Consider the following 15572-nt stretch of genomic DNA (forward strand, 5'->3'; position numbering starts at 1 on the left):
TTGGTTTCTTAACCTGTAAAATGGGGACAAATAATGTGTCTCCTAAGAAACTATGCAGTCTCAATGTAACTAATAATGCTTGTAAAGCACCTGGCACTTGGTAAACAGCGGACAAGTAGAAATCACCAGACGTTATATAGTTATTTTGATAATAATCAACATGGATCCTACCCTTAAGATATTTATGGTTTAGTGGAAGGAGGGGGCCAATGATAAGACCTACACTTGTTCATAGGATTCTGATTCAGGCAGAAAAGGAAGTCTTCCTGGAAGAGGCTGCATTTGAACGGAGTCTGGCAGATTGGGTTCAGAAGGGGAGGCATTCCTGATTGATGATTCACCACAAGCAGAGGATGGACCCAGGATGCAGGGAGAGTGCCAGATGAGGCTGGGGGTGACAAAAGGAACATATATGCCAAGACAAAGTCTGAACTTTCCCCTGAGGGCAGTGGGGAGCCCCAGTGGCTCTTCAGCAGGGCCTGAGGGAATCTGATTGGCCTCTTGGAATATCAGTGTGACTGCAGTGGGGAGGAGGGCCGGGAGGGGGCAGGAAGGAAGGTGGCATTGACCATGGGTGGGATAGGGTGGTGGGAATGGAAGCTCACCCATCTGGGCTCCTTCTCTGTGCCTGGGTGGGGCTTGGGAGGGGGGGGTCCAAAGACACAGGCTCACTTGACCCCTCCTCTCCCATAGCTCCTGGAAGTGAGCAGCAGGGTTCCCTCCCTCAACCACTATCATCCCCAGCCCTGCCCAGGCCCAGGTCCAGCTCCAGCAGCTAATCCTGGTCACACTGGGTCCCAAGGCCGGGGCGGGGCAGCTGGGCAGCTGGCCTCAATTAGCTGGGGAGCTGGGTCTGGACAGTGTCATTAGGAGAAAACCAGAGCCCGGCCATAAACTCTAATGAATGCATTAATGGAAGACTTGTGCGCCTCAAAGGGAAAAAAAAAAGCGGGTCTAAATAAAGTTATTAACACAGCCCACCTGTGTTCGGCTCTTGGCCTATATTGTTCAAATAGCCCATTAACTCCTGAAGCATCCAGTCTTGAAAGCAAGCCCTGCCTCTCTGAAGCAGACGTTTAACTGCGTTCATATAATTCAATTAGATTCCACAGTCATGGTCCAAAGGCATTCTCTGGGCTTTCATCTCGGTAATGGCCTGCAGGCCGGAGTGGGAAACAGGGGGTTAAAAAGAGGGGCTTGGAACCTGCCTTTTGGCCTGACTCACCCCATCACCTGGAGGGGCCTCTCAAATGAGTTTCCTGGGGTAGAATTCATTCCTCATGCACCCGCCTCTCAGATGGTCTTTGGTGCCTGGAATTTGAACCCAGACCCTTCCCGCGAGTTCTGTCCAGCATCCAGGCGTGCCCCCCCCCAATTTGGCTCCATCCCTCTTGTCCAGCGGTCCAGCAGTCCAAGGACTCTGACTCCACTCAGCTGACCCTATTAATAAAGAGTTAAGAAAATTCATTAGGAAGTGGGCCTTTTATAGATTCCGTTAAAGCCTTCTTCCTACTTCTGTCACCGAGAAAGGATAAAAATCCTTTTATCACTGTACAACTTGTTAATGTTCCACCCCGGGAGCACTTCATCTGTAATAAACATCTTCACAAAATATGCATCCCCAGGGAGGAGCCGTTAATTTCCTCAAGGCCTCACACATGTAAGGGGTTTTACTGCCTGCAGGTGCTTCATGATATTGCGTGGGCTTCTAATAAACGTCCAGTAAACCGCAGGTAGCGCCTCGGAGAGGGATGGGCCCGTGCACCTGTCCGCGAAGGGCCTCCGCACGCCGCACCTCCACCTTCGGTCGCCCAGCCCTGGCACGGCCAGCTTCGGAGACGAGCCTGCCCCTCGGGACGCCTGCAGGTAGGTTCCTAGGGCTCTGAACTCCATCCAACCCCATCAGCTTGCAGAGTCTGGGGGTGGGTAGGACCGGGGAGGGGGAGCCGGGGACTCGCTGCCATGTGGCACCAGGAAAATTCTGCCCTGGAACTGACACACCTTGGCGGGAATGGCAAACACCCAGAGACAGTGAAGGCATGTTCCTTGGTTTCCTTTTCTTGGTGGCGGTGGGGGCGTCACCCCCAACAGGATCTGTTGCGGGTAATGTGATGATCGACAAATTTGACTTCCCATTTTCTTAATAACGGAGCTGGAGGGAAAAGAGAACTTGTCTCTCTTAAGTGCGATTCATACGAAATGTGTTTTGCATATCTTCAGGGCAATTTGGGGGGGGTGTTAAAAATAATTGCTAGAAAAATACGTTGCAGCTCAGTTGCTAGAAAAAAAGATTACTTAAGGAGCATTCCGCGAAGTAATTAGAAGTTTGCATTTAATAAATATCACTCTAGTCTCTGGGATTCTTTCCAAGTTGTGATCACCAAATTAATCGTGAGGTATGTGCTAGGTACGGATCTGTGCCTGCAGATATGATGACATGTGGCAGGGTAGCTGGGGACGCTGCCAGTGGCTCTTTCCCAACCTCGGTGTGAGCTGGAGAGCAAGCCCCAGGCTCCCGGGGGTCCACAGAGGCCCACGGGGTGTAGGGGGAGACAGAGGGGTAGGGCATGGCTCTGCAGTCCTGTCCAGGACGAACCACCTCTGAGGACCAGAGGGCTTGTTTCTAAATCTGACAGTTTATGCTGCTTCTGGACACTGAACAACTGGCATTTGTGGGACACGTGGTGGGTCTCTGAAGTATATGACCCAACATCTGTATGGTGTCCCGAAACTTTTGTGAGCTTGTATTTTGTTCAAGTTTGTAAATGCTGAGCGTTGGTGTTCAGCTGCACTGGACTTGCTGGCTTGGGGCACACACTTTGCCCCAGGGAAGCTGCCCAAGCGAGGGAGGGCAGGAAGAGGACCACCAGATTCAGCCCTCCTGTGACCCCTCACGCCTGTAGAAGCACCTCACTGGGGCCATAGAGGCTTTAGGAAAGGGGAGATTCTTCGAATCTTTCTGGAAGCGCTGAGGTGGAAAGCCTAACTCCACTGTGTGTAGACCCCCTCCTTCCCAGCCAGGGGACGACAGCAGAATCCCTCAGGCCCGGGACCCAGGACTGGGAGGTGAGGCAGAGCCAGGCCTTTGGGATGTGCACGTTCTTGGTCTGGGATGACAAATAATAACGATGCTGTCGTTGCCCACAGTGCCCACCGACGATACCCGTCCTAACACTCCTGAGCTCCGGAGGTGGGCCAGGACCAGGCACGTTAGGGGCATCTTCCTAACTGCTCCTTTATGGGTGAGGAAGCTCAGGTGTAAGAGGTGAGGTTAGTGGCTCAAAGTCCCCCAACAGAGGAAGAGGAGGAGTTCAGGAAGGCCTGGAACAGAAGTGGAGGGCTCTACCCATATCCCCTCCTGAAGTCCTCCCACCAAACCTTCAGGGGAGGTCCTAGAGTCCCCAATTTCTAGATGAAAAAATGTGGCTCACCTGGTGGTGGGGGAACCTGGCATAGCCCTGACATCTGCCTCCTTCCCCTGGACATGGCTGCCCCTACCACTCCTCTGGGCTGGGAAGAGAGTGGGGTCATTCACCCCCTGACCCTCCCCTTGCCGGTCAGCCTGCCCTGGCCCAGCAGAAGCCATAGGAGGGCTAAGGAACCTGGAGGGGCATCAGAGGCCACACTGGACATGATGAAAGCCCTGGAGCGCGGGACCCAGCCGAAAGGTTAGAGGAAGCAGGATTATTCCGCCTGGGGAGCGGAAGGCCCAGGGGGCAGGGGCCCTGGCTAATGGAGAGCACCAGATGCTGACCAGCTGTGCTCTGTCTCCTTGGAGGCCCAGCAGGACCAGAAGGGCTTATACAGCAGGAGGGAATTAGGGGGGATAGGAGAAAGAACTGGCCAGGGGATGGTTGGGCTGAAGGCGGCAGGCGGTCCTCTGAGGAGCTCTAAGAAGAAAACTGGATGGCCAGAGAACAAGTGGAGAGAACGTGGAAATTTAGCCTTGAGGAGCTGCACCCTCTTCCTCTACGGACAGGATTTGAGTTAATCCCCCAGCAGTGTTGGCATTCTGAGATCTCAGGCCTCAGGAGCCTCTGAGGCCATTTCCCGAAGCTCAGTGAGCAGTCAGGGGTTCTGGGGAACCCTGTGTTGGGGGCCTGGACCCACACAGGTCAGAGACAGCCAGACCCAGAAGTCAAGATCTTCAGCTGTCAAAGCCCCTAAACTGTCATGATGCCCCCACCCCCACATTGTTTACAGTTTAGTGCCATTTATTTTAATAAAATAAAGTGTTAGGAAGATCCACAGTGTCTCAGTTCTTCCCGCAGTGAATACATTGGTGCTTTAAAACAATTTGGCTAAAATTTCCAAGTGTCTCCATTTAGCTGGTGCCCTAAGCAAAGGCTCCAACTGCTTACTGGTGATCTAGCCTGGCGCTTCCTCCCTCTGATCAGGAACAGGGTCACTGGCCTGGGGGTGCTGGTGTAGGGAGGATTGGGTGAGACCCTTGAAGTCTTGCCGAGGGCTGCTGGAGAGATGATCGCTTCCCTCCTGCAGACCTCAGACCTCACCCCAACTCCCAACTCCTGGATGGGAAAGGCAGGGTACTGAGAGAGGGTAGGAGAGGCCCCTGGGGGTCACCCCAGCGGGATGATGGCAGCCAGGCATCGTTCCCGGTGCAACCTGAGGCAGTGTTTTCTTGATGGACTTGATGCTGTTTCTGGATGGGAAAACTCGGATGTCCCTGCTCAGCTTCCTCTACCCTGATTTGGAACTCAGGGCTGGCTAGGGCTATCACATAAGATACAGGGCGCTCCTTTCAAATGGAATTTCAAATAACGAGGAATAATTTTTCAGTATAATACATCCAATGCAATATTTGGGACACATACTAAAACAATTATTCCTTATTTGAAATTTCAACTGGATGATGCATTGTGTGTGTGTGTGTATATATATATATATACATATACCCCCCCCCCCACATATATATATATAACTTTTTTTTGTATTGTACTTGCATCTTTCTAAATCTGAAAATTCTACCCAGGACTCCCCCTCCATTTGGGTGCCTGTTTCCTCCTACGTGAGAACCTTCCAGGGCCTTCTCTGGCAACAGGAACCCGGGTTGAAAGCAGTTGCTCTTAACATTTAGAAACGCCAGAGACCGTAATCACCCCTTTACTGTTGCAAAGAGTAGAAAATGCATTTCCTTGTGTTCCTTTTCTTGCAATGTATATTTTTGCAAGGGAGGTTTTGGGGAGCTCCCTCACAATGAGAATGATTTGTCCCTGAAATGAAGCATTTTTGAGTTCGTTGTTTGCAGAGAATACAGCAGTGCCGGCGGCGGGCTGGCTCTGTGCTTTCTGGTTTCTCTGCGAGAATATGGAAAACAGCCGCTGTACGGGAAACTTTTCCCTCTGATGCTCTGGGAGCTTATCTCCTCGATTTTAAAACTTGCTAGGACACAGGTGGATTTTTAAAGAGGTAAAATGGAAGGAAAGAAAAAGGCAAAGTACCGGCACAAGTTCTCGGGGGCAGCTCTTGGAATGCAATTCCTTGGATCAGTGGTATTTCATTTTTCAAATTATTGAGGGCTTGTTTTAAAAAAAATTATTTACAAAAGGGCCATTGTATTTGCCAACGAATAGATTTAAGTCTCGTTCTTTTTCCCTTAAGCTAAGACAAAATGTTAAAGACAAATTGTTTGGACTTAGCAATCAGGGGAAAAAATTTTGCAGAGTCAAGACTGACAGATGTGGAAAGAAGAAATAGATAAAAAGGAAATAAAAGACATGCTAAAGGTTTTCTTTAAAAATTTTTAATATTTGACTTTATATCTTTGCATAGTACCCTAATCATATTATTTGGAGCGCCAAAACTAAAATTTCAAGTCTTGATGAGTTTTGCTCACTTTTTCAAAATATTTGGCTTTCTTTCTTTTCTTTCTTTTCTTTTCTTTTTTTTTTTTTTAACTTCTTCCTGGACCAGAAGAAATACCCCATGCGGGAAAATAATGTATTTGGTGTATTTCCTTTCTAGAATGGTATTTAAAGGCAGGCACTCGGGCCCTGGTCTTAGATGGCAGAATTGTGCAAAGACAAAAATCCTAGCTCCAGTTCACACCAGAATGGGAGCAGGGGAGTGTTTACCAACGTTCAGCCAAGCCTGAATAATGGGGAGAGTCCTTCATCATGGAGTGAAGGTTGCAGGAAGGCTCTAAGGGACCCAAACCTCAGCCTTTATCCCCTTTCTATCTCCCATCCACCCTCTTCCCTCTGGGAGCATAGATTCCAAATCAGAACCGTGGTCCCCAGTCTGGAGCCTGGAGGTGCAGCTTGATGTCAATTATGGGCCAATTCCAGAGGTGCCATCAAAGAGTTAACTAGGATGTCCCAGTGCGCAAATGTGGGATAATTGGGAAACAAATTCTACAAACATCCTGAAAGGGGCAAAAGACCTTTGATCTTTCTATAGAAAGGCAGACCTTACAGACGTTACTGCCTTTTGGGGCCTGCACACATCTCATACCAGTTTAGAGGATGGCATCTTTCGGAGAAATCAGCCGACACCTAATTCCATCGTACCTTAATTATCCTAACTGGTTTCGTATGTCTCCGGGCATTTTCCCCAAAGATTAGAGGAGAAAGAGGGACTGACAAAATAATTAAATATGCAATTTGCCAAGCGTGGGCAATATGGCTTTGAAATCACCTTTTCAGGAAGTTTTACCGCTTGTTCATGGACATGTATATTGCAGGCTTCAGACTTTTATTTAAGCTCTTTTGATTGCCTTAATGGATTAATACCTGAGTGCCATCAGCGAGGGGCTGAGACCCAAGGCTGTTTCTAATTTTGCAAATATTGTGCCTGCTTCCTCTGGTGTTATGACAAAAACAAGTATCTAGAATTTGCCTTCTCACTTAAAGCAACATGCCGGTCCCCTCAAATAATTGCCTGATGTCAGAACCTGCATCTCACAAGCGGTGTCGTCGGTTACAGGAAACTTCCATGGTGCCAGGGGCCTGGGCTGTGGGCGGCAGCATTGGCAGGACTGGGCAGGCCCGTGTCGCGCATGGGGCCTGGATCCATTTTGGGGGGGCATTCCTGAAACGAGCCCGTGTCTCCGGCCTGCGCGACGCCTCTCAAACTAAGGCCCCGGCAGCATCCAGGGGTGCGGAGGAATGTGTTACAGTCCCTGCTTATGACTCCTGACGTGGGTAAGAAACATTCCACAGGGAAGGGGCGGGGGAGGTGCTCCTCGGGATTTGGAGAAGAATCTCGGCTAAGGCTGCTGCATCGGAGGGAGGCATCCGGAAACCAGAGCCGGGAGTTTGCTCTGGGGGAATAGTTTGCATTCTGTACTCATGATGGGGGAGCTGGAGTTCAGAAGGAACTGGCTAGAGTGATGGCACCATTCCCATCTTTTGGCCGAGCTGGGTGTTCTCAGGGTGGTGTCCTGGGGCCCGTTCCAAGGGCAGGCAGGCAGGCACACCCTCCCCGACAAGTTTGGTCTGGTCTGGGACATCTGGGGGTGCCCTGGGGGCCAAAGATGGAGCTTTAGGGACACACACGGTAGCTGTTGCCCAGAGGGGTGAAAACAGGAGGAAAAACAGCCCCACAAGACAAAAGGATAGAGGGAAGATGACCCCTGCATCCAGGCTTGCTCGTGCACACACGCTCACGCACATGGAGATTGCCTTTGGAGGCCGAGGGCCCCGCCTGATTGTCCAGGGGCCGCGTGGTGGGCCAGGCCGTTTCATGGTTCCCAGAACTCTAATAAGGCCACTGTCTGTGGCCTTTCTCAGTGGGGACCCTGATCCTTGGAATCAGCTTTGATAAAGCAGATGGACCCGTCTGGGATGAGTTACCAGGTTTCCCCCTCTTCCTTTTGAACCCTGCTGCGGTTTTGCTCTTTCATGGCAATAGAGCAGGGCCAAAGTCCCTGGCCTCTGTCCTCGGGGGACGTAGGCCATCCCACCTCCTGGCTCGGGGCGCAGGGAGATGGCAGTCCCTGGATGGGGGATGCTGGCCCAGGCAGTGGGCGGGGAAGGGGCTCTAGACTTGCTGTTCAGACCCACTGGCCATCGCGCTGGCCCTTGGGGTGAGCATTGCCCTCGACGCGTCTCCGCAAATCCTGGCAGCCACGGGCTCGCAGGCGTGGGGAGCGCACACAGGCCAACAGGAACAGCCACGGCCGCGTTCATAACATTTGCTGCTCACTGAGCGCTCAGTCTGTGCCAGGCACGGTGCCAAGGGTTTGACGAGAATCATTTATTGCAGTAGCACTGTTGTGCCCCTTTCACAGAAGAGCAAAGGGAGGCTCCAGGAGTTAGGTGGCTTGCAGGTCAGAGGCAGCATGGGACCGAATCTGTCATCCCACAGTCTGGCTTTGAAGCACTAGCCTTGCCCAAGGGGCGGGAGCCTCAGCTGGCCCTCGGGCTGCATAGTTCCTCCTCTGGTGATGGGCTTTCTGAGGCCACAGCCATAGAGTCTGCAAGACCTCAGTTCTGAGGTCCCTGTCTCCTCCAGGGGTCCAGAGGAGCCTGAATGCCCTGGCAGGAAGGGGGCATTGAACCAGGCACACTGGGTGGGAGGAGAAGAAAAGGCTGCTTAGGCCCTTCTTGGCTGCCTGCTGGCCACCCAGGACCCCAGGAGAACCCCCCCCCCCAGCCCAGTGGGACTTGTCTGTGATCTCTAGCGGTTATAACCGTATACCCTCTCAAGTGGTTCCTCCTTATCAGAGAGGGACGCCAGACGTTGAGCAGCCAGAGAAAGGCTGTCCCCTCCCAGAGCCTTCACATGGGAGAGGGCCTGGTTTCTAAGGCAGCTCTGGGGAAGCTCACCTGGACACCTGGTTCTGGCCAGGTCAGATTTGTCTCCAGTCTAGCAGCCTCTCTGCCACCACCCCATGTTCTGGCCCCAGCTGCCCGCTCTTCTGGCTTTCCCATCCGGACCTCCAGACTCCTCAGGCCTGCCGCCTGCTTACCCTCCACTGCAGCTGCCCAGAAAGGCAAGCAGCAGGTGTGTGCAGTTCCCACACACCGCCAGCCATTCACCCTGACCTCTGGTCAGCTGGGTTGGGAGGAAGGACCTTAACTTAGTCTAAGTTGTGAAAAGAGAACCTCGATCGTTCACTTAGTTCATTCCATCAAGCACCTACTTGGTGGCTTGGCTCTGGGCTGGCGCCAGGAGCCAGCAGAGAGTGAGGTGCATGTGGTTTCCTGCACCCACGGAGGGGTTTCTGATTCTGATGAGCTGTGGATTCTGTGCTATGCACTTCATGGATGATTGGGACCCCCAGACTAGGCTGCGCCACGAGGAGAGAAAACTATGGACATTACTGCATACTTGGTGTCTGATGACAGTCCCGGCCATGGTCCTTTTGGGGCCTTGGGGGTGGTGTATGATGGGACAGTCACACTTCCGCAGCTTTGTGCTCCCGTCTGAACCAACTCTTCTGGCAGCTTGTGGCAGAGCCACATGACCCTCCATTATGAGATGGAGAGTTGAGCATGCCTGCTTGTGTACCTGGCCGACTGTTCTTTCCATGTCTCATCATGGATGTGTTCCCTTGTACCTCTGGGTCACATTTGTGGTGAAAATACTAGAAAAGTTGAAAGAAGAGTACACAGATGCCCGTATACCCCCTCCTAGATTTGACCCATGTAAGCATTTTACCATACTTGCTTTATCTATGTATACATCTATCTAAGAGTATGTTTTTTTTTTCTGTAAGGTTGACCGTTTCCTATGTCATCCCTAAATATTTCAAGTGTGCATTTTCTGAGCATAAGAATAGTCTCCTCCATAACTATAACAACATGACCATTTGAAGAAAAATAAGAGTAATTTGAGAGGTGAGATTTTCGTAGTTAGACAGAAGTACTGGTACCTCAGAAAAACAAAAGGCACAGCAGACTGTGATCATTTTAAAAGCTTCCTTTGGTTTCAGTCTCCATATGGGGCAGCCAGGAGGATGTAGTGACAGCTGGGGACAAAGTCTGTGAGTTCTGAGAGCGCAGGGTGCTGGCACACAGTAGGTGGTCGGGGAGTGATCCGCTGATTGACCACGTGCCAGGCCAGGACCCACCCCTGGGTGTCCCTCAAGTTCTGGAGTGTGAGGAGCCTGTTGTTCTAGCTCCCTCCATGCTCAGAGGACAGGGGCGTGTGGAGAAAGAGTCGGGGCTTGGCAGGCAGACTGGTGCTGGATTTTAATCTCTGTGAGGCCTGGGCTGACTGGGGTGACCCTAAGTCCCCAGCTCCCCTCCAGGCCATCAAAGCTGGCTGAGAGTGAGATGTGGCATCTTCCTGGGTGCTATGCGGCCCCCTCTTTTTACCCTGCTGAGGCGGAGCTTTTTTTTTTTTTTTTTTTTGAGATTTTATTTATTCATGAGAGACCCAGAGAGGGAGAGGCAGAGACACAGGCAGAGGGAGAAGCAGACTGTCTGAGGGGAGCCTGATGTGGGACTCAATCCCAGGACCTGGGGATCACAACCTGAGCCAAAGGCAGACCCTCAACCATTGAGCCACCCAAGCATCCCGAGGGAGAGCATTTTAATGTGTATCTCTGACTGTGACCGTGTCCCTGTGGAAAGTTAGAAGAAGAGCTTTGCCACCGTGAAATAGCATTCAGCTTTAAAAAGGAAGGACACTCTGATGCATGCTGTAACTTTAACGCAAGGGACAGCAAGTGAAATAAGCCAGTTGCAAAAAGACAGATGGTACGCTGTCCCATACAGGTGGCAGCTAGAGGACTCAAAATCACAGATCCAAGTAGATGAGTGGTTTCTGGGGGGAGGGAGAGGTGGGGAGATATTTCACAGGTCTGGGATTGCACAACCATGTGAATGGATTTAATGCCAGTGAACTGCACACTTAAAAGTGGTTAAGGTGGTGCATTCTATGTTATGCGTACTTTACCACAAGAAAGGAAAGTGGGGTTTTGGCGCCTGTGATCGGCTGCATGGTGAGGTTCTGTTTTAGGATGATGATGCTCCCCACCCAGCTGCCCCTCCCCTGGGGAGCACGGCTGCTCGCTGTTGTTCACCGAGAAAGCCAGAGTGCTGTCACTCAGACGAAGTCTAATGGAGCCAAAGATACTTGGGAATATCAGACTCAAGACCTGTTTGTGGAAATGGTGCCGCATTTGAAGCGAATCTCACCAGCCAGGAATGAAACAGAGGCATTTTGTCAAAGGCAAGAACTTGATGAAAAATTGTTTTATGAAACCCGAATTTTGGCATGTTTTCACATTTCAGTTTGTCAGAAGGCAGACCAATAAATGTTAAACATGTTGTTTATTATTATGCATGGTTGATTTCTTTATGATGACAATTTTATTTTAAAGTTCGTCTTAGAGGCGCTGCAGGACTGCTGGGGAAATCTAGAATAGAAGGGCCGAGGGACACTTTACAGGGTATCCCTGCAGGACTATCGAGAGAGCACTTTTTATTAATAGAAAGGAGGTGGCCCAGGCCCACTCGGGTTAGCGGGTGTGCTGGTGCCTGTGCTCGGGCCCTGGTTAGTGGGCTCCCAGCGCTGGACTCTGGGGGTCACCATGAGCTCGTGCAGGCCCCAGCTTGTAGAGCCCCTCAGCCTTGCCCCTTGCCGCTCCTGGGTCTTTGTTCTTTTGGCTATCTCCCCGTGTCGGGGCTCTTGCTGTGGTTGGAAGTGGGGGGTGCTGGGGCCAACAGCCTCCGCCAGCCTCTCCTCCTGTGGGGCGTGGACGGTTGGGCAGACCAGCCATCCTGGGGAGATGTTCCCTTTGCTGGAGTCTCCTTTACTACCCTCGCCCCCCACCCCCCCAGTCTTTACCATCAGTGGCTGGAGAAGGGGTCAGGTTCCAGCCCCTCTGGAGCTGAGGGCAAGGGGACCCAAGAGGATACCGAGGTCGTCCAGCTGGCCCTTCCTACTACCTTCCCTCCAAAAGCCTGTTTCCTCATCTGTGAAATGGGGTCTCCATACCCACCCCTGGGGGCCAGGAGCTCCCATTTCAAGGGTGTGCACCCTGGGCTGGGTGCTTCGGAGGGAATATTCCACTCACACCCCAGGACAACTGTGTGTCCAGTTCTGATCCCCATTTTCAGATGGAGAATTAGGGCTCAGAGAGGGAGACCTGTTATCCCGATTGTCCAATAGCGAGGGTGGGGCTGGGCCAGGTTCTGAGTCTGTCTGCTCAAATCTGTGCAGGAAATAGGGTGCCTGCTGTGCCCTGGCTGTCTTAGGGTGGGCACTTGGTGTCCGTGTGGTGACCTGGCACTTGGTCTCAGGCCGAGGAGGAAGGGCAGGCTTCTACAGACACAGGGAGCCCAGCTCCTGCAGAGCCTAAGGGTCCTGGCCTAACAGTGGGCAACCTGAGCCCTTGAGGGTTTCTCCCTTGCTGGATCTCGGGGCCTCGGGCTCCTGGGTCTGTATTCTCAGCCAGGTCTGGTCCACTGGTGAGAGGATGGCCTGGGCCCCACAACATGGATGGATATCCACATCTGCTTGGGTGGTGGAGCCCTCTGGTGGGCCCGGGGCTGGGAAGCCAAAGTGGGGGCAGCAGGTTTAGGGAGCCCTCCCAGGAAGAGCAGCATAGGACCTGCTGTCATCCAGAGGAGTTCTCTTGTAGGTCCAGAGCCAGGGCGGCCCTGTCTATTGTCGCATGGCATTCTGACAGAGGTCCACCTGCCCAGCCCTTCCTGAGACCACCGGTAGGGCCACAGAGGCTCGGGACAGTTAATGCTCCCACACAGGGCAGCTGTGTCCTCTGCTTCCCCCTTGGCATGTTCCGGGGAGAGGGGTTGGAAGGAGGAAGTGTGCCCTCCCCCACTGCCCTCCCCACCAAGGCTTTGTCAACATTCTGTTTTTGTTCTAGGGCCTGAGCCAGTGGCTTTGAACACAGATATTGGTTAGGACAAGCTGAGGGGGCCAGCCAGGGGCTAGTTTGGGGTCCTCTCCCTAGATTTGGCCCAGAAACACGTCCAGCCACCCTCTAGGGCCCTTGGTTGCCAGCCCTGCTGTAGAAAACACTTTTGAGAAAGGCAGGGTCGGAGGGATCAGCACTGGACCGGGAGTGAAGTGTCTTGGCCCTGGCCGCTGGCTGTTGGCAGGGGAGGGAGGCAGCTCCCACCCCTTCTGACCCGAAGCTTCTCCAGCCGCTGGCTGGTGGGGCCTCCAGCAAGGCAGCCTGATCCTCCATAAAAGGATAAGGATCTCATTCTTCACTTTTTAAGCCGCACAAAAGCTGTATGCATAATTAATGTGCAATAAACGTGAGCGGCTGGAAATTAACTAAATGAAAAAAATATACACTTAATTGTAAAAATTTAATTTTGCTTTTATTCTTTGCTTTCTCTCCCCCTCCCCCTCCATTCCCCCCCCCCCCCGCCCTTTTACAACTTGTTATATTCTAGGAGCCCCTCAGATCTCCTCGGAGATCATATTCTGAAAGAGTCGCCTCCTGACCTCTTGCCAGGGAGCCGTGGACAAGATTAGTTTTAAGCTGCAGCCCAGCTAGTTACTTTCAACGGAGGGTCTGAGTGTGCCCACAAGCAGGGTGTTACTGTGTCACACAAAGGAATGTTGTAATCATCCCCCAAGTCCTTCCTTGGGGGACCTCTGGCTGATTTTTAAGGGCTTTGGTAGATGTAATTTTGAGAGTTGCTTTTTGAAACTCAGCGCCCATCATGGTGTTTAAAATTCCTAAACATGAATTCACTGGTTAAAAAGCCAAAGGACTAAATACATTTACATATATTCAAAGTGTTTGAAGCAATACCATCTGAGGCTTCCTTTTTTCCCCTAAGTTTTTAAAGGACAAGACCTTTTCTAGATGATAAGATCGGGTGGCAAAATTTCCCAGAGGAAAAATTTATTGACGCCTTCTTATTGTCACATCTTTTAATAAAACCCAAGGATTTGGCCTCCAGAAACAACCCATCCGCTTGAAAGAATTTTTTTAAATTCTTTTTTTTTTTTTTAGGAAAACACTATTAGTGGATACTTTAAAATATGATTTATTGCATGCACATAACAACAATAACTTAAAATATCAGATCCTTGGAAATAAATCACTGCCGATCCCATCTCCCTTACATGCCAGCTGTTTTCCTGTTTCTGCCTGGTCTCTATCAGCAGATAATTTTAAAAGAGGCAGAAGAATCAGGAGACCCAACTCAGAGGCACCTAGGCTGTTTGGGCAAGCATCGTGTTTACAGAACCTCTACTTTGTCCTGGACAGTTCATAGCTGGCCCGTCTCGAAGTCTTTTCACACAGTAACCAACTCAGGGTGTCTCTTTGAGTCGCTCTATTACCAGATTAATTTACAACAAGGTCAGTACAGTTGCTCATGCTCGCTGCCACCTTTGGCCAGGTACCTGGTCTTGTTTAAGGCGAATTGCCGTCATCCCAGAGATGCCTAGTCGTCGGGGACCACTGGCGAGCCGTAAATAACCGGCTCTGTGGCTGCAGCTCACCTCTGGCCAGCCCAGCCCAGCCCAGCGGCCTCAGCAGCTCCGCCACAGCCCAGCTGGCAAATCCGGCTGCCTTTGTGAACAGGTGGCCCGGGGGCCGAGGCCAGGCACCGGGCCGGGGCAGTGGGCTGGTTTCTGCAGCAGCCTTCAGGAACCAGTCCTTTTTGAGCCTGAGACCCCCACCCACGGCTCGGCTGGGCCCCAGCCGCAGACCTCTGCATTAAACAGGTTCTGACACTAAAAGTCAAGGTCTGTCGGCTGTTGTCATAGGAATGCAATATCCTCTGGAGGTCCCCTTATTAAAAAAAACCAAGAGTTGCTGCTGCTGCCTGGGATAGATTTCTATTCCATTTGTATTGATCACGGGGAAATGTCTCATTCCCTGGCTGACAAATACAGTCAGCAGGGAGGGAGTTCGTGTTTGCTGGAAAACATTTGTTTTCACAGTGATTTGGGGGACCCTGAGCCGAAGCCGTGGTTGTGTTCCATGGGATGGTGGCGGGTGACCGCTCCGATGCAGCGTTACAGACGTGGGGGTTACCGTCTGGCAGAACAATGGAGCCTGCCAGGGCTTGAGAGATGATCCAGTGTGGCCGCTGCATTTCGAAGACTTCAGGCCAAGAGCGGGGACTTGCCGTCCCCACATCACAGGTAGTGGTATTTGTAGGAACCTGTCCTACAGAGAATACCTGTGTGTGAGAGGATATTTAACACAGCGCCGTTTTAGGTGCAAAAGGCAGGAAACCATCTAAGCATGGATCACAGGAAACTAGGTTAAAAAATATCTATATAAAGCAGAACCATGTTAAGTGGCCAGTTTTGACCTGCAAAACTGGCAAACTGGTTTTGCTGGTCAAACCTGGCTGGATATTGACCATCTCACGGTTCAATCTATTATGTCTATTGAATGGAATGGCATGCCGTCAGGGACGAGGTGGAGGACTCTCCAAGATATTTTATGAAACGAAAAAAGCGAGTTGCAAAATAGCGTACCTGTTATGCTCTACATGCGTTTAAAAAAAAAAAAAAAAAAGCAATAGACCTGTATTTGCTGGAATAAGCCTCAGCTCTGGAAGGAGACACGGGGATTTGTCCCCAGCGGCTGCTTTGAGGAGGGAACCAGGGGGCTGAGGAAGGGAGAGCCTGAGAATGACTTTGGCCTTCCCGGCCTC

Source organism: Vulpes vulpes, chromosome 2 (genome assembly GCF_048418805.1).
Source record: "Vulpes vulpes isolate BD-2025 chromosome 2, VulVul3, whole genome shotgun sequence".
Lineage (NCBI taxonomy): Eukaryota > Metazoa > Chordata > Mammalia > Carnivora > Canidae > Vulpes > Vulpes vulpes.